Source organism: Ochotona princeps, unplaced genomic scaffold, assembly GCF_030435755.1.
Source record: "Ochotona princeps isolate mOchPri1 unplaced genomic scaffold, mOchPri1.hap1 HAP1_SCAFFOLD_215, whole genome shotgun sequence".
NCBI lineage: Eukaryota > Metazoa > Chordata > Mammalia > Lagomorpha > Ochotonidae > Ochotona > Ochotona princeps.
In genome coordinates this window covers 6,413-26,913 of record NW_026700233.1, presented here as the reverse complement: position 1 = coordinate 26,913, position 20,501 = coordinate 6,413, and positions in this window count along the sequence as shown.

Sequence of the window (20,501 nt, the reverse complement as noted above, 5' to 3'; positions counted from 1 at the left end):
AATCAAGGAAACACTGCATGTTGGTGAAGGGCATATTGAAGAAGAATCAGCCGAGTGGTTCTTGTGGGAGAACAACTCCATTTGGCTCACTAACTTCACACACCATGAGGCTTCCAAGCAGCTCTCAAGGAAACTCAGTTTTCACACTCTATGCTTAGTGCCCTTTGAGTGCATTATCTAGGAATGAACCTGGTAGAGCATCCCACACAAATGAATGCTCCACATGCGGGTTTCACATGCCACCAACTCCACCTTCACAGGCAACTTCAGCGCCACAGCCCTTTTCAGATAGCCCTCAATGCAAAGGCTCTAGACGCAAATATTGGTGTGAGAGCTAATTCAATCAAGGAAACACTGCATGTTGGTGAAGGGCATATTGAAGAAGAATCAGCCGAGTGGTTCTTGTGGGAGAACAACTCCATTTGGCTCACTAACGTCACACACCATCAGGCTTCCAAGCAGCTCTCAAGGAAACTCAGTTTTCACCCTCTATGCTTAGTGCCCTTTGAGTGCATTATCTAGGAATGAACCTGGTAGAGCATCCCACACAAACGAATGCTCCACATGCGGGTTTCACATGCCACCAACTCCACATTCACAGGCAACTTCAGCGCCACAGCTGTTTGCAGATAGCCCTCAATGCAAAGGCTCTAGACGCAAATATTGGTGTGAGAGCTCATTCAATCAAGGAAACACTGCATGTTGGTGAAGGGCATATTGAAGAAGAATCAGCCGAGTGGTTCTTGTGGGAGAACAACTCCATTTGGCTCACTAACTTCACACACCATCAGGCTTCCAAGCAGCTCTCAAGGAAACTCAGTTTTCACACTCTATGCTTAGTGCCCATTGAGTGCATTATCTAGGAATGAACCTGGTAGAGCATCCCACACAAACGAATGCTCCACATGCGGGTTTCACATGCCACCAACTCCACATTCACAGGCAACTTCAGCGCCACAGACGTTTGCAGATAGCCCTCAATGCAAAGGCTCTAGACGCAAATATTGGTGTGAGAGCTAATTCAATCAAGGAAACACTGCATGTTGGTGAAGGGCATATTGAAGAAGAATCAGCCGAGTGGTTCTTGTGGGAGAACAACTCCATTTGGCTCACTAACTTCACACACCATCAGGCTTCCAAGCAGCTCTCAAGGAAACTCAGTTTTCACACTCTATGCTTAGTGCCCTTTGAGTGCATTATCTAGGAATGAACCTGGTAGAGCATCCCACACAAACGAATGCTCCACATGCGGGTTTCACATGCCACCAACTCCACATTCACAGGCAACTTCAGCGCCACAGACGTTTGCAGATAGCCCTCAATGCAAAGGCTCTAGACGCAAATATTGGTGTGAGAGCTAATTCAATCAAGGAAACACTGCATGTTGGTGAAGGGCATATTGAAGAAGAATCAGCCGAGTGGTTCTTGTGGGAGAACAACTCCATTTGGCTCACTAACTTCACACACCATGAGGCTTCCAAGCAGCTCTCAAGGAAACTCAGTTTTCACACTCTATGCTTAGTGCCCTTTGAGTGCATTATCTAGGAATGAACCTGGTAGAGCATCCCACACAAACGAATGCTCCACATGCGGGTTTCACATGCCACCAACTCCACATTCACAGGCAACTTCAGCGCCACAGCCGTTTTCAGATAGCCCTCAATGCAAAGGCTCTAGACGCAAATATTGGTGTGAGAGCTAATTCAATCAAGGAAACACTGCATGTTGGTGAAGGGCATATTGAAGAAGAATCAGCCGAGTGGTTCTTGTGGGAGAACAACTCCATTTGGCTCACTAACGTCACACACCATCAGGCTTCCAAGCAGCTCTCAAGGAAACTCAGTTTTCACACTTTATGTTTAGTGCCCATTGAGTGCATTATCTAGGAATGAACCTGGTAGAGCATCCCACACAAACGAATGCTCCACATGCGGGTTTCACATGCCACCAACTCCACATTCACAGGCAACTTCAGCGCCACAGACGTTTGCAGATAGCCCTCAATGCAAAGGCTCTAGACTCAAATATTGGTGTGAGAGATAATTCAATGAAGGAAACACTGCATGTTGGTGAAGGGCATATTGAAGAAGAATCAGCCGAGTGGTTCTTGTGGGAGAACAACTCCATTTGGCTCACTAACGTCACACACCATCAGGCTTCCAAGCAGCTCTCAAGGAAACTCAGTTTTCACACTCTATGCTTAGTGCCCTTTGAGTGCATTATCTAGGAATGAACCTGGTAGAGCATCCCACACAAACGAATGCTCCACATGCGGGTTTCACATGCCACCAACTCCACATTCACAGGCAACTTCAGCGCCAAAACCACTTTCAGATAGCCCTCAATGCAAAGGCTCTAGACGCAAATATTGGTGTGAGAGCTAATTCAATCAAGGAAACACTGCATGTTGGTGAAGGGCATATTGAAGAAGAATCAGCCGAGTGGTTCTTGTGGGAGAACAACTCCATTTGGCTCACTAACTTCACACACCATCAGGCTTCCAAGCAGCTCTCAAGGAAACTCAGTTTTCACACTCTATGCTTAGTGCCCTATGAGTGCATTATCTAGGAATGAACCTGGTAGAGCATCCCACACAAACGAATGCTCCACATGCGGGTTTCACATGCCACCAACTCCACATTCACAGGCAACTTCAGCGCCACAGACGTTTGCAGATAGCCCTCAATGCAAAGGCTCTAGACGCAAATATTGGTGTGAGAGCTAATTCAATCAAGGAAACACTGCATGTTGGTGAAGGGCATATTGAAGAAGAATCAGCCGAGTGGATCTTGTGGGAGAACAACTCCATTTGGCTCACTAACGTCACACACCATCAGGCTTCCAAGCAGCTCTCAAGGAAACTCAGTTTTCACACTCTATGCTTAGTGCCCTTTGAGTGCATTATCTAGGAATGAACCTGGTAGAGCATCCCACACAAACGAATGCTCCACATGCGGGTTTCACATGCCACCAACTCCACATTCACAGGCAACTTCAGCGCCACAGACGTTTGCAGATAGCCCTCAATGCAAAGGCTCTAGACGCAAATATTGGTGTGAGAGCTAATTCAATCAAGGAAACACTGCATGTTGGTGAAGGGCATATTGAAGAAGAATCAGCCGAGTGGTTCTTGTGGGAGAACAACTCCATTTGGCTCACTAACGTCACACACCATCAGGCTTCCAAGCAGCTCTCAAGGAAACTCAGTTTTCACACTCTATGCTTAGTGCCCTTTGAGTGCATTATCTAGGAATGAACCTGGTAGAGCATCCCACACAAACGAATGCTCCACATGCGGGTTTCACATGCCACCAACTCCACATTCACAGGCAACTTCAGCGCCAAAACCACTTTCAGATAGCCCTCAATGCAAAGGCTCTAGACGCAAATATTGGTGTGAGAGCTAATTCAATCAAGGAAACACTGCATGTTGGTGAAGGGCATATTGAAGAAGAATCAGTCGAGTGGTTCTTGTGGGAGAACAACTCCATTTGGCTCACTAACTTCACACACCATCAGGCTTCCAAGCAGCTCTCAAGGAAACTCAGTTTTCACACTCTATGCTTAGTGCCCTTTGAGTGCATTATCTAGGAATGAACCTGGTAGAGCATCCCACACAAACGAATGCTCCACATGCGGGTTTCACATGCCACCAACTCCACCTTCACAGGCAACTTCAGCGCCACAGCCCTTTTCAGATAGCCCTCAATGCAAAGGCTCTAGACGCAAATATTGGTGTGAGAGCTAATTCAATCAAGGAAACACTGCATGTTGGTGAAGGGCATATTGAAGAAGAATCAGCCGAGTGGTTCTTGTGGGAGAACAACTCCATTTGGCTCACTAACTTCACACACCATCAGGCTTCCAAGCAGCTCTCAAGGAAACTCAGTTTTCACACTCTATGCTTAGTGCCCTTTGAGTGCATTATCTAGGAATGAACCTGGTAGAGCACCCCACACAAACGAATGCTCCACATGCGGGTTTCACATGCCACCAACTCCACATTCACAGGCAACTTCAGCGCCACAGACGTTTTCAGATAGCCCTCAATGCAAAGGCTCTAGACGCAAATATTGGTGTGAGAGCTAATTCAATCAAGGAAACACTGCATGTTGGTGAAGGGCATATTGAAGAAGAATCAGCCGAGTGGTTCTTGTGGGAGAACAACTCCATTTGGCTCACTAACTTCACACACCATCAGGCTTCCAAGCAGCTCTCAAGGAAACTCAGTTTTCACACTCTATGCTTAGTGCCCTATGAGTGCATTATCTAGGAATGAACCTGGTAGAGCATCCCACACAAACGAATGCTCCACATGCGGGTTTCACATGCCACCAACTCCACATTCACAGGCAACTTCAGCGCCACAGACGTTTGCAGATAGCCCTCAATGCAAAGGCTCTAGACGCAAATATTGTTGTGAGAGCTAATTCAATCAAGGAAACACTGCATGTTGGTGAAGAGCATATTGAAGAAGAATCAGCCGAGTGGTTCTTGTGGGAGAACAACTCCATTTGGCTCACTAACTTCACACACCATCAGGCTTCCAAGCAGCTCTCAAGGAAACTCAGTTTTCACACTCTATGCTTAGTGCCCTATGAGTGCATTATCTAGGAATGAACCTGGTAGAGCATCCCACACAAACGAATGCTCCACATGCGGGTTTCACATGCCACCAACTCCACATTCACAGGCAACTTCAGCGCCACAGACGTTTGCAGATAGCCCTCAATGCAAAGGCTCTAGACGCAAATATTGGTGTGAGAGCTAATTCAATCAAGGAAACACTGCATGTTGGTGAAGGGCATATTGAAGAAGAATCAGCCGAGTGGTTCTTGTGGGAGAACAACTCCATTTGGCTCACTAACGTCACACACCATCAGGCTTCCAAGCAGCTCTCAAGGAAACTCAGTTTTCACACTCTATGCTTAGTGCCCTTTGAGTGCATTATCTAGGAATGAACCTGGTAGAGCATCCCACACAAACGAATGCTCCACATGCGGGTTTCACATGCCACCAACTCCACATTCACAGGCAACTTCAGCGCCACAAACGTTTGCAGATAGCCCTCAATGCAAAGGCTCTAGACGCAAATATTGGTGTGAGAGCTAATTCAATCAAGGAAACACTGCATGTTGGTGAAGGGCATATTGAAGAAGAATCAGCTGAGTGGTTCTTGTGGGAGAACAACTCCATTTGGCTCACTAACTTCACACACCATCAGGCTTCCAAGCAGCTCTCAAGGAAACTCAGTTTTCACACTCTATGCTTAGTGCCCTTTGAGTGCATTATCTAGGAATGAACCTGGTAGAGCATCCCACACAAACGAATGCTCCACATGCGGGTTTCACATGCCACCAACTCCACCTTCACAGGCAACTTCAGCGCCACAGACGTTTTCAGATAGCCCTCAATGCAAAGGCTCTAGACGCAAATATTGGTGTGAGAGCCAATTCCATCAAGGAAACACTGCATGTTGGTGAAGGGCATATTGAAGAAGAATCAGCCGAGTGGTTCTTGTGGGAGAACAACTCCATTTGGCTCACTAACTTCACACACCATCAGGCTTCCAAGCAGCTCTCAAGGAAACTCAGTTTTCACACTCTATGCTTAGTGCCCTTTGAGTGCATTATCTAGGAATGAACCTGGTAGAGCATCCCACACAAACGAATGCTCCACATGCGGGTTTCACATGCCACCAACTCCACCTTCACAGGCAACTTCAGCGCCACAGCCCTTTTCAGATAGCCCTCAATGCAAAGGCTCTAGACGCAAATATTGGTGTGAGAGCTAATTCAATCAAGGAAACACTGCATGTTGGTGAAGGGCATATTGAAGAAGAATCAGCCGAGTGGTTCTTGTGGGAGAACAACTCCATTTGGCTCACTAACTTCACACACCATCAGGCTTCCAAGCAGCTCTCAAGGAAACTCAGTTTTCACACTCTATGCTTAGTGCCCTTTGAGTGCATTATCTAGGAATGAACCTGGTAGAGCATCCCACACAAACGAATGCTCCACATGCGGGTTTCACATGCCACCAACTCCACATTCACAGGCAACTTCAGCGCCACAGACGTTTGCAGATAGCCCTCAATGCAAAGGCTCTAGACGCAAATATTGGTGTGAGAGCTAATTCAATCAAGGAAACACTGCATGTTGGTGAAGGGCATATTGAAGAAGAATCAGCCGAGTGGTTCTTGTGGGAGAACAACTCCATTTGGCTCACTAACTTCACACACCATCAGGCTTCCAAGCAGCTCTCAAGGAAACTCAGTTTTCACACTCTATGCTTAGTGCCCTTTGAGTGCATTATCTAGGAATGAACCTGGTAGAGCATCCCACACAAACGAATGCTCCACATGCGGGTTTCACATGCCACCAACTCCACCTTCACAGGCAACTTCAGCGCCACAGCCCTTTTCAGATAGCCCTCAATGCAAAGGCTCTAGACGCAAATATTGGTGTGAGAGCTAATTCAATCAAGGAAACACTGCATGTTGGTGAAGGGCATATTGAAGAAGAATCAGCCGAGTGGTTCTTGTGGGAGAACAACTCCATTTGGCTCACTAACTTCACACACCATCAGGCTTCCAAGCAGCTCTCAAGGAAACTCAGTTTTCACACTCTATGCTTAGTGCCCTATGAGTGCATTATCTAGGAATGAACCTGGTAGAGCATCCCACACAAACGAATGCTCCACATGCGGGTTTCACATGCCACCAACTCCACATTCACAGGCAACTTCAGCGCCACAGCCGTTTGCAGATAGCCCTCAATGCAAAGGCTCTAGACGCAAATATTGGTGTGAGAGCTAATTCAATCAAGGAAACACTGCATGTTGGTGAAGGGCATATTGAAGAAGAATCAGCCGAGTGGTTCTTGTGGGAGAACAACTCCATTTGGCTCACTAACTTCACACACCATCAGGCTTCCAAGCAGCTCTCAAGGAAACTCAGTTTTCACACTCTATGCTTAGTGCCCATTGAGTGCATTATCTAGGAATGAACCTGGTAGAGCATCCCACACAAACGAATGCTCCACATGCGGGTTTCACATGCCACCAACTCCACATTCACAGGCAGCTTCAGCGCCACAGACGTTTGCAGATAGCCCTCAATGCAAAGCCTCTAGACGCAAATATTGGTGTGAGAGCTAATTCAATCAAGGAAACACTGCATGTTGGTGAAGGGCATATTGAAGAAGAATCAGCCGAGTGGTTCTTGTGGGAGAACAACTCCATTTGGCTCACTAACGTCACACACCATCAGGCTTCCAAGCAGCTCTCAAGGAAACTCAGTTTTCACACTCTATGTTTAGTGCCCTTTGAGTGCATTATCTAGGAATGAACCTGGTAGAGCATCCCACACAAACGAATGCTCCACATGCGGGTTTCACATGCCACCAACTCCACATTCACAGGCAACTTCAGCGCCACAGACGTTTGCAGATAGCCCTCAATGCAAAGGCTCTAGACGCAAATATTGGTGTGAGAGCTAATTCCATCAAGGAAACACTGCATGTTGGTGAAGGGCATATTGAAGAAGAATCAGCCGAGTGGTTCTTGTGGGAGAACAACTCCATTTGGCTCACGAACTTCACACACCATCAGGCTTCCAAGCAGCTCTCAAGGAAACTCAGTTTTCACACTCTATGCTTAGTGCCCTTTGAGTGCATTATCTAGGAATGAACCTGGTAGAGCATCCCAAACAAACGAATGCTCCACATGCGGGTTTCACATGCCACCAACTCCACATTCACAGGCAACTTCAGTGCCAAAAGCACTTTCAGATAGCCCTCAATGCAAAGGCTCTAGACGCAAATATTGGTGTGAGAGCTAATTCAATCAAGGAAACACTGCATGTTGGTGAAGGGCATATTGAAGAAGAATCAGCCGAGTGGTTCTTGTGGGAGAACAACTCCATTTGGCTCACTAACTTCACACACCATCAGGCTTCCAAGCAGCTCTCAAGGAAACTCAGTTTTCACACTCTATGCTTAGTGCCCTTTGAGTGCATTATCTAGGAATGAACCTGGTAGAGCATCCCACACAAACGAATGCTCCACATGCGGGTTTCACATGCCACCAACTCCACATTCACAGGCAACTTCAGCGCCACAGACGTTTGCAGATAGCCCTCAATGCAAAGGCTCTAGACGCAAATATTGGTGTGAGAGCTAATTCAATCAAGGAAACACTGCATGTTGGTGAAGGGCATATTGAAGAAGAATCAGCCGAGTGGTTCTTGTGGGAGAACAACTCCATTTGGCTCACTAACTTCACACACCATCAGGCTTCCAAGCAGCTCTCAAGGAAACTCAGTTTTCACACTCTATGCTTAGTGCCCTATGAGTGCATTATCTAGGAATGAACCTGGTAGAGCATCCCACACAAACGAATGCTCCACATGCGGGTTTCACATGCCACCAACTCCACATTCACAGGCAACTTCAGCGCCACAGACGTTTGCAGATAGCCCTCAATGCAAAGGCTCTAGACGCAAATATTGGTGTGAGAGCTAATTCAATCAAGGAAACACTGCATGTTGGTGAAGGGCATATTGAAGAAGAATCAGCCGAGTGGTTCTTGTGGGAGAACAACTCCATTTGGCTCACTAACTTCACACACCATCAGGCTTCCAAGCAGCTCTCAAGGAAACTCAGTTTTCACACTCTATGCTTAGTGCCCATTGAGTGCATTATCTAGGAATGAACCTGGTAGAGCATCCCACACAAACGAATGCTCCACATGCGGGTTTCACATGCCACCAACTCCACATTCACAGGCAGCTTCAGCGCCACAGACGTTTGCAGATAGCCCTCAATGCAAAGGCTCTAGACGCAAATATTGGTGTGAGAGCTAATTCAATCAAGGAAACACTGCATGTTGGTGAAGGGCATATTGAAGAAGAATCAGCCGAGTGGTTCTTGTGGGAGAACAACTCCATTTGGCTCACTAACGTCACACACCATCAGGCTTCCAAGCAGCTCTCAAGGAAACTCAGTTTTCACACTCTATGTTTAGTGCCCTTTGAGTGCATTATCTAGGAATGAACCTGGTAGAGCATCCCACACAAACGAATGCTCCACATGCGGGTTTCACATGCCACCAACTCCACATTCACAGGCAACTTCAGCGCCACAGACGTTTGCAGATAGCCCTCAATGCAAAGGCTCTAGACGCAAATATTGGTGTGAGAGCTAATTCCATCAAGGAAACACTGCATGTTGGTGAAGGGCATATTGAAGAAGAATCAGCCGAGTGGTTCTTGTGGGAGAACAACTCCATTTGGCTCACTAACTTCACACACCATCAGGCTTCCAAGCAGCTCTCAAGGAAACTCAGTTTTCACACTCTATGCTTAGTGCCCTATGAGTGCATTATCTAGGAATGAACCTGGTAGAGCATCCCAAACAAACGAATGCTCCACATGCGGGTTTCACATGCCACCAACTCCACATTCACAGGCAACTTCAGTGCCAAAAGCACTTTCAGATAGCCCTCAATGCAAAGGCTCTAGACGCAAATATTGGTGTGAGAGCTAATTCAATCAAGGAAACACTGCATGTTGGTGAAGGGCATATTGAAGAAGAATCAGCTGAGTGGTTCTTGTGGGAGAACAACTCCATTTGGCTCACTAACTTCACACACCATCAGGCTTCCAAGCAGCTCTCAAGGAAACTCAGTTTTCACACTCTATGCTTAGTGCCCTATGAGTGCATTATCTAGGAATGAATCTGGTAGAGCTTCCCACACAAACGAATGCTCCACATGCGGGTTTCACTTGCCACCAACTCCACATTCACAGGCAACTTCAGTGCCACAGCCGTTTTCAGATAGCCCTCAATGCAAAGCCTCTAGACGCAAATATTGGTGTGAGAGCTAATTCAATCAAGGAAACACTGCATGTTGGTGAAGGGCATATTGAAGAAGAATCAGCCGAGTGGTTCTTGTGGGAGAACAACTCCATTTGGCTCACTAACTTCACACACCATCAGGCTTCCAAGCAGCTCTCAAGGAAACTCAGTTTTCACACTCTATGCTTAGTGCCCTATGAGTGCATTATCTAGGAATGAACCTGGTAGAGCATCCCACACAAACGAATGCTCCACATGCGGGTTTCACATGCCACCAACTCCACATTCACAGGCAGCTTCAGCGCCACAGACGTTTGCAGATAGCCCTCAATGCAAAGGCTCTAGACGCAAATATTGGTGTGAGAGCTAATTCAATCAAGGAAACACTGCATGTTGGTGAAGGGCATATTGAAGAAGAATCAGCCGAGTGGTTCTTATGGGAGAACAACTCCATTTGGCTCACTAACTTCACACACCATCAGGCTTCCAAGCAGCTCTCAAGGAAACTCAGTTTTCACACTCTATGCTTAGTGCCCTATGAGTGCATTATCTAGGAATGAACCTGGTAGAGCATCCCACACAAACGAATGCTCCACATGCGGGTTTCACATGCCACCAACTCCACATTCACAGGCAACTTCAGCGCCACAGACGTTTGCAGATAGCCCTCAATGCAAAGGCTCTAGACGCAAATATTGGTGTGAGAGCTAATTCAATCAAGGAAACACTGCATGTTGGTGAAGGGCATATTGAAGAAGAATCAGCCGAGTGGTTCTTGTGGGAGAACAACTCCATTTGGCTCACTAACTTCACACACCATCAGGCTTCCAAGCAGCTCTCAAGGAAACTCAGTTTTCACACTCTATGCTTAGTGCCCTATGAGTGCATTATCTAGGAATGAACCTGGTAGAGCATCCCACACAAACGAATGCTCCACATGCGGGTTTCACATGCCACCAACTCCACATTCACAGGCAACTTCAGTGCCAAAAGCACTTTCAGATAGCCCTCAATGCAAAGGCTCTAGACGCAAATATTGGTGTGAGAGCTAATTCAATCAAGGAAACACTGCATGTTGGTGAAGGGCATATTGAAGAAGAATCAGCCGAGTGGTTCTTGTGGGAGAACAACTCCATTTGGCTCACTAACTTCACACACCATCAGGCTTCCAAGCAGCTCTCAAGGAAACTCAGTTTTCACACTCTATGCTTAGTGCCCTTTGAGTGCATTATCTAGGAATGAATCTGGTAGAGCATCCCACACAAACGAATGCTCCACATGCGGGTTTCACTTGCCACCAACTCCACATTCACAGGCAACTTCAGTGCCACAGGCGTTTTCAGATAGCCCTCAATGCAAAGGCTCTAGACGCAAATATTGGTGTGAGAGCTAATTCAATCAAGGAAACACTGCATGTTGGTGAAGGGCATATTGAAGAAGAATCAGCCGAGTGGTTCTTGTGGGAGAACAACTCCATTTGGCTCACTAATTTCACACACCATCAGGCTTCCAAGCAGCTCTCAAGGAAACTCAGTTTTCACACTCTATGCTTAGTGCCCTTTGAGTGCATTATCTAGGAATGAACCTGGTAGAGCATCCCACACAAACGAATGCTCCACATGCGGGTTTCACATGCCACCAACTCCACATTCACAGGCAATTTCAGCGCCAAAAGCACTTTCAGATAGCCCTCAATGCAAAGCCTCTAGACGCAAATATTGGTGTGAGAGCTAATTCAATCAAGGAAACACTGCATGTTGGTGAAGGGCATATTGAAGAAGAATCAGCCGAGTGGTTCTTGTGGGAGAACAACTCCATTTGGCTCACTAACGTCACACACCATCAGGCTTCCAAGCAGCTCTCAAGGAAACTCAGTTTTCACACTCTATGCTTAGTTCCCATTGAGTGCATTATCTAGGAATGAACCTGGTAGAGCATCCCACACAAACGAATGCTCCACATGCGGGTTTCACATGCCACCAACTCCACATTCACAGGCAACTTCAGCGCCACAGACGTTTGCAGATAGCCCTCAATGCAAAGGCTCTAGACGCAAATATTGGTGTGAGAGCTAATTCAATCAAGGAAACACTGCATGTTGGTGAAGGGCATATTGAAGAAGAATCAGCCGAGTGGTTCTTGTGGGAGAACAACTCCATTTGGCTCACTAACTTCACACACCATCAGGCTTCCAAGCAGCTCTCAAGGAAACTCAGTTTTCACACTCTATGCTTAGTGCCCTATGAGTGCATTATCTAGGAATGAATCTGGTAGAGCATCCCACACAAACGAATGCTCCACATGCGGGTTTCACTTGCCACCAACTCCACATTCACAAGCAACTTCAGTGCCACAGCCGTTTTCAGATAGCCCTCAATGCAAAGGCTCTAGACGCAAATATTGGTGTAAGAGCTAATTCAATCAAGGAAACACTGCATGTTGGTGAAGGGCATATTGAAGAAGAATCAGCCGAGTGGTTCTTGTGGGAGAACAACTCCATTTGGCTCACTAACTTCACACACCATCAGGCTTCCAAGCAGCTCTCAAGGAAACTCAGTTTTCACACTCTATGCTTAGTGCCCTATGAGTGCATTATCTAGGAATGAACCTGGTAGAGCATCCCACACAAACGAATGCTCCACATGCGGGTTTCACATGCCACCAACTCCACATTCACAGGCAACTTCAGCGCCACAACCTTTTTCAGATAGCCCTCAATGCAAAGGCTCTAGACGCAAATATTGGTGTGAGAGCTAATTCAATCAAGGAAACACTGCATGTTGGTGAAGGGCATATTGAAGAAGAATCAGCCGAGTGGTTCTTGTGGGAGAACAACTCCATTTGGCTCACGAACTTCACACACCATCAGGCTTCCAAGCAGCTCTCAAGGAAACTCAGTTTTCACACTCTATGCTTAGTGCCCTTTGAGTGCATTATCTAGGAATGAACCTGGTAGAGCATCCCACACAAACGAATGCTCCACATGCGGGTTTCACATGCCACCAACTCCACATTCACAGGCAACTTCAGCGCCACAGCCGTTTTCAGATAGCCCTCAATGCAAAGGCTCTAGACGCAAATATTGGTGTGAGAGCTATTTCAATCAAGGAAACACTGCATGTTGGTGAAGGGCATATTGAAGAAGAATCAGCCGAGTGGTTCTTGTGGGAGAACAACTCCATTTGGCTCACTAACTTCACACACCATCAGGCTTCCAAGCAGCTCTCAAGGAAACTCAGTTTTCACACTCTATGCTTAGTGCCCTTTGAGTGCATTATCTAGGAATGAACCTGGTAGAGCATCCCACACAAACGAATGCTCCACATGCGGGTTTCACATGCCACCAACTCCACATTCACAGGCAGCTTCAGCGCCACAGACGTTTGCAGATAGCCCTCAATGCAAAGCCTCTAGACGCAAATATTGGTGTGAGAGCTAATTCAATCAAGGAAACACTGCATGTTGGTGAAGGGCATATTGAAGAAGAATCAGCCGAGTGGTTCTTGTGGGAGAACAACTCCATTTGGCTCACTAACTTCACACACCATCAGGCTTCCAAGCAGCTCTCAAGGAAACTCAGTTTTCACACTCTATGCTTAGTGCCCATTGAGTGCATTATCTAGGAATGAACCTGGTAGAGCATCCCACAAAAACGAATGCTCCACATGCGGGTTTCACATGCCACCAACTCCACATTCACAGGCAACTTCAGCGCCACAGACGTTTGCAGATAGCCCTCAATGCAAAGGCTCTAGACGCAAATATTGGTGTGAGAGCTAATTCAATCAAGGAAACACTGCATGTTGGTGAAGGGCATATTGAAGAAGAATCAGCCGAGTGGTTCTTGTGGGAGAACAACTCCATTTGGCTCACTAACTTCACACACCATCAGGCTTCCAAGCAGCTCTCAAGGAAACTCAGTTTTCACACTCTATGCTTAGTGCCCTATGAGTGCATTATCTAGGAATGAATCTGGTAGAGCATCCCACACAAACGAATGCTCCACATGCGGGTTTCACTTGCCACCAACTCCACATTCACAAGCAACTTCAGTGCCACAGCCGTTTTCAGATAGCCCTCAATGCAAAGGCTCTAGACGCAAATATTGGTGTAAAAGCTAATTCAATCAAGGAAACACTGCATGTTGGTGAAGGGCATATTGAAGAAGAATCAGCCGAGTGGTTCTTGTGGGAGAACAACTCCATTTGGCTCACTAACTTCACACACCATCAGGCTTCCAAGCAGCTCTCAAGGAAACTCAGTTTTCACACTCTATGCTTAGTGCCCTATGAGTGCATTATCTAGGAATGAACCTGGTAGAGCATCCCACACAAACGAATGCTCCACATGCGGGTTTCACATGCCACCAACTCCACATTCACAGGCAACTTCAGCGCCACAGCCTTTTTCAGATAGCCCTCAATGCAAAGGCTCTAGACGCAAATATTGGTGTGAGAGCTAATTCAATCAAGGAAACACTGCATGTTGGTGAAGGGCATATTGAAGAAGAATCAGCCGAGTGGTTCTTGTGGGAGAACAACTCCATTTGGCTCACTAACATCACACACCATGAGGCTTCCAAGCAGCTCTCAAGGAAACTCAGTTTTCACACTCTATGCTTAGTGCCCTTTGAGTGCATTATCTAGGAATGAACCTGGTAGAGCATCCCACACAAACGAATGCTCCACATGCGGGTTTCACATGCCACCAACTCCACATTCACAGGCAACTTCAGCGCCACAGCCGTTTTCAGATAGCCCTCAATGCAAAGGCTCTAGACGCAAATATCGGTGTGAGAGCTAATTCAATCAAGGAAACACTGCATGTTGGTGAAGGGCATATTGAAGAAGAATCAGCCGAGTGGTTCTTGTGGGAGAACAACTCCATTTGGCTCACTAACGTCACACACCATCAGGCTTCCAAGCAGCTCTCAAGGAAACTCAGTTTTCACACTCTATGCTTAGTGCCCATTGAGTGCATTATCTAGGACTGAACCTGGTAGAGCATCCCACACAAACGAATGCTCCACATGCGGGTTTCACATGCCACCAACTCCACATTCACAGGCAACTTCAGCGCCACAGACGTTTGCAGATAGCCCTCAATGCAAAGGCTCTAGACGCAAATATTGGTGTGAGAGCTAATTCAATCAAGGAAACACTGCATGTTGGTGAAGGGCATATTGAAGAAGAATCAGCCGAGTGGTTCTTGTGGGAGAACAACTCCATTTGGCTCACTAACTTCACACACCATCAGGCTTTCAAGCAGCTCTCAAGGAAACTCAGTTTTCACACTCTATGCTTAGTGCCCTTTGAGTGCATTATCTAGGAATGAACCTGGTAGAGCATCCCACACAATTGAATGCTCCACAGGCGGGTTTCACATGCCACCAACTCCACATTCACAGGCAACTTCAGCGCCACAGACGTTTGCAGATAGCCCTCAATGCAAAGGCTCTAGACGCAAATATCGGTGTGAGAGCTAATTCAATCAAGGAAACACTGCATGTTGGTGAAGGGCATATTGAAGAAGAATCAGCCGAGTGGTTCTTGTGGGAGAACAACTCCATTTGGCTCACTAACTTCACACACCATCAGGCTTCCAAGCAGCTCTCAAGGAAACTCAGTTTTCACACTCTATGCTTAGTGCCCTTTGAGTGCATTATCTAGGAATGAACCTGGTAGAGCATCCCACACAAACGAATGCTCCACATGCGGGTTTCACATGCCACCAACTCCACATTCACAGGCAACTTCAGCGCCACAGACGTTTGCAGATAGCCCTCAATGCAAAGGCTCTAGACGCAAATATTGGTGTGAGAGCTAATTCAATCAAGGAAACACTGCATGTTGTTGAAGGGCATATTGAAGAAGAATCAGCCGAGTGGTTCTTGTGGGAGAACAACTCCATTTGGCTCACTAACTTCACACACCATCAGGCTTCCAAGCAGCTCTCAAGGAAACTCAGTTTTCACACTCTATGTTTAGTGCCCTTTGAGTGCATTATCTAGGAATGAACCTGGTAGAGCATCCCACACAAACGAATGCTCCACATGCGGGTTTCACATGCCACCAACTCCACATTCACAGGCAACTTCAGAGCCAAAACCACTTTCAGATAGCCCTCAATGCAAAGGCTCTAGACGCAAATATTGGTGTGAGAGCTAATTCAATTAAGGAAACACTGCATGTTGGTGAAGGGCATATTGAAGAAGAATCAGCCGAGTGGTTCTTGTGGGAGAACAACTCCATTTGGCTCACTAACGTCACACACCATCAGGCTTCCAAGCAGCTCTCAAGGAAACTCAGTTTTCACACTCTATGTTTAGTGCCCTTTGAGTGCATTATCTAGGAATGAACCTGGTAGAGCATCCCACACAAACGAATGCTCCACATGCGGGTTTCACATGCCACCAACTCCACATTCACAGGCAACTTCAGCGCCACAGACGTTTGCAGATAGCCCTCAATGCAAAGGCTCTAGACGCAAATATTGGTGTGAGAGCTAATTCAATCAAGGAAACACTGCATGTTGGTGAAGGGCATATTGAAGAATCAGCCGAGTGGTTCTTGTGGGAGAACAACTCCATTTGGCTCACTAACTTCACACACCATCAGGCTTCCAAGCAGCTCTCAAGGAAACTCAGTTTTCACACTCTATGCTTAGTGCCCTTTGAGTGCATTACCTAGGACTGAACCTGGTAGAGCATCCCACACAAACGAATGCTCCACATGCGGGTTTCACATGCCACCAACTCCACATTCACAGGCAACTTCAGCGCCACAGACGTTTGCAGATAGCCCTCAAGGCAAAGGCTCTAGACGCAAATATTGGTGTGAGAGCTAATTCAATCAAGGAAACACTGCATGTTGTTGAAGGGCATATTGAAGAAGAATCAGCCGAGTGGTTCTTGTGGGAGAACAACTCCATTTGGCTCACTAACTTCACACACCATCAGGCTTCCAAGCAGCTCTCAAGGAAACTCAGTTAACACACTCTATGCTTAGTGCCCTTTGAGTGCATTATCTAGGAATGAACCTGGTAGAGCATCCCACACAAACGAATGCTCCACATGCGGGTTTCACATGCCACCAACTCCACATTCACAGGCAACTTCAGTGCCACAGACGTTTGCAGATAGCCCTCAATGCAAAGGCTCTAGACGCAAATATTGGTGTGAGAGCTAATTCAATCAAGGAAACACTGCATGTTGGTGAAGGGCATATTGAAGAAGAATCAGCCGAGTGGTTCTTGTGGGAGAACAACTCCATTTGGCTCACTAACGTTACACACCATCAGGCTTTCAAGCAGCTCTCAAGGAAACTCAGTTTTCACACTCTATGCTTAGTGCCCTTTGAGTGCATTATCTAGGAATGAACCTGGTAGAGCATCCCACACAAACGAATGCTCCACATGCGGGTTTCACATGCCACCAACTCCACATTCACAGGCAACTTCAGAGCCAAAACCACTTTCAGATAGCCCTCAATGCAAAGGCTCTAGACGCAAATATTGGTGTGAGAGCTAATTCAATCAAGGAAACACTGCATGTTGGTGAAGGGCATATTGAAGAAGAATCAGCCGAGTGGTTCTTGTGGGAGAACAACTCCATTTGGCTCACTAACGTCACACACCATCAGGCTTCCAAGCAGCTCTCAAGGAAACTCAGTTTTCACACTCTATGCTTAGTGCCCTTTGAGTGCCTAGGACTGAAATGAAGCTTGGAGAGCATCCCACACAAACGAATGCTCCACATGCGGGTTTCACATGCCACCAACTCCACATTCACAGGCAACTTCAGCGCCACAGACGTTTGCAGATAGCCCTCAATGCAAAGGCTCTAGACGCAAATATTGGTGTGAGAGCTAATTCAATCAAGGAAACACTGCATGTTGGTGAAGGGCATATTGAAGAAGAATCAGCCGAGTGGTTTTTGTGGGAGAACAACTCCATTTGGCTCACAAACGTCACACACCATCAGGCTTCCAAGCAGCTCTCAAGGAAACTCAGTTTTCACACTCTATGCTTAGTGCCCTATGAGTGCATTATCTAGGAATGAACCTGGTAGAGCATCCCACACAAACGAATGCTCCACATGCGGGTTTCACATGCCACCAACTCCACATTCACAGGCAACTTCAGCGCCACAGACGTTTGCAGATAGCCCTCAATGCCAAGGCTCTAGACGCAAATATTGGTGTGAGAGCTAATTCAATCAAGGAAACACTGCATGTTGGTGAAGGGCATATTGAAGAAGAATCAGCCGAGTGGTTCTTGTGCGAGAACAACTCCATTTGGCTCACTAACTTCACACACCATCAGGCTTTCAAGCAGCTCTCAAGGAAACTCAGTTTTCACACTCTATGCTTAGTGCCCTTTGAGTGCATTATCTAGGAATGAACCTGGTAGAGCATCCCACACAATTGAATGCTCCACAGGCGGGTTTCACATGCCACCAACTCCACATTCACAGGCAACTTCAGCGCCACAGACGTTTGCAGATAGCCCTCAATGCAAAGGCTCTAGACGCAAATATTGGTGTGAGAGCTAATTCAATCAAGGAAACACTGCATGTTGGTGAAGGGCATATTGAAGAAGAATCAGCCGAGTGGTTCTTGTGCGAGAACAACTCCATTTGGCTCACTAACTTCACACACCATCAGGCTTCCAAGCAGCTCTCAAGGAAACTCAGTTTTCACACTCTATGCTTAGTGCCCTTTGAGTGCATTATCTAGGAATGAACCTGGTAGAGCATCCCACACAATTGAATGCTCCACAGGCGGGTTTCACATGCCACCAACTCCACATTCACAGGCAACTTCAGCGCCACAGACGTTTGCAGATAGCCCTCAATGCAAAGGCTCTAGACGCAAATATTGGTGTGAGAGCTAATTCAATCAAGGAAACACTGCATGTTGGTGAAGGGCATATTGAAGAAGAATCAGCCGAGTGGTTCTTGTGGGAGAACAACTCCATTTGGCTCACTAACTTCACACACCATCAGGCTTCCAAGCAGCTCTCAAGGAAACTCAGTTTTCACACTCTATGCTTAGTGCCCTTTGAGTGCATTATCTAGGAATGAACCTGGTAGAGCATCCCACACAAACGAATGCTCCACATGCGGGTTTCACATGCCACCAACTCCACATTCACAGGCAACTTCAGCGCCACAGCCGTTTGCAGATAGCCCTCAATGCAAAGGCTCTAGACGCAAATATTGGTGTGAGAGCTAATTCAATCAAGGAAACACTGCATGTTGTTGAAGGGCATATTGAAGAAGAATCAGCCGAGTGGTTCTTGTGGGAGAACAACTCCATTTGGCTCACTAACTTCACACACCATCAGGCTTCCAAGCAGCTCTCAAGGAAACTCAGTTTTCACACTCTATGTTTAGTGCCCTTTGAGTGCATTATCTAGGAATGAACCTGGTAGAGCATCCCACACAAACGAATGCTCCACATGCGGGTTTCACATGCCACCAACTCCACATTCACAGGCAACTTCAGAGCCAAAACCACTTTCAGATAGCCCTCAATGCAAAGGCTCTAGACGCAAATATTGGTGTGAGAGCTAATTCAATCAAGAAAACACTGCATGTTGGTGAAGGGCATATTGAAGAAGAATCAGCCAAGTGGTTCTTGTGGGAGAACAACTCCATTTGGCTCACTAACTTCACACACCATCAGTCTTCCAAGCAGCTCTCAAGGAAACTCAGTTTTCACACTCTATGCTTAGTGCCCTTTGAGTGCATTATCTAGGAATGAACCTGGTAGAGCATCCCACACAAACGAATGCTCCACATGCGGGTTTCACATGCCACCAACTCCACATTCACAGGCAACTTCAGCGCCACAGACGTTTGCAGATAGCCCTCAATGCAAAGGCTCTAGACGCAAATATTGGTGTGAGAGCTAATTCAATCAAGGAAACACTGCATGTTGGTGAAGGGCATATTGAAGAAGAATCAGCCGAGTGGTTCTTGTGGGAGAACAACTCCATTTGGCTCACTAACATCACACACCATCAGGCTTCCAAGCAGCTCTCAAGGAAACTCAGTTAACACACTCTCTGCTTAGTGCCCTTTGAGTGCATTATCTAGGAATGAACCTGGTAGAGCATCCCACACAAACGAATGCTCCACATGCGGGTTTCACATGCCACCAACTCCACATTCACAGGCAACTTCAGCGCCACAGACGTTTGCAGATAGCCCTCAATGCAAAGGCTCTAGACGCAAATATTGGTGTGAGAGCTAATTCAATCAAGGAAACACTGCATGTTGGTGAAGGGCATATTGAAGAAGAATCAGCCGAGTGGTTCTTGTGGGAGAACAACTCCATTTGGCTCACTAACTTCACACACCATCAGGCTTTCAAGCAGCTCTCAAGGAAACTCAGTTTTCACACTCTATGCTTAGTGCCCTTTGAGTGCATTATCTAGGAATGAACCTGGTAGAGCATCCCACACAATTGAATGCTCCACAGGCGGGTTTCACATGCCACCAACTCCACATTCACAGGCAACTTCAGCGCCACAGACGTTTGCAGATAGCCCTCAATGCAAAGGCTCTAGACGCAAATATCGGTGTGAGAGCTAATTCAATCAAGGAAACAATGCATGTTGGTGAAGGGCATATTGAAGAAG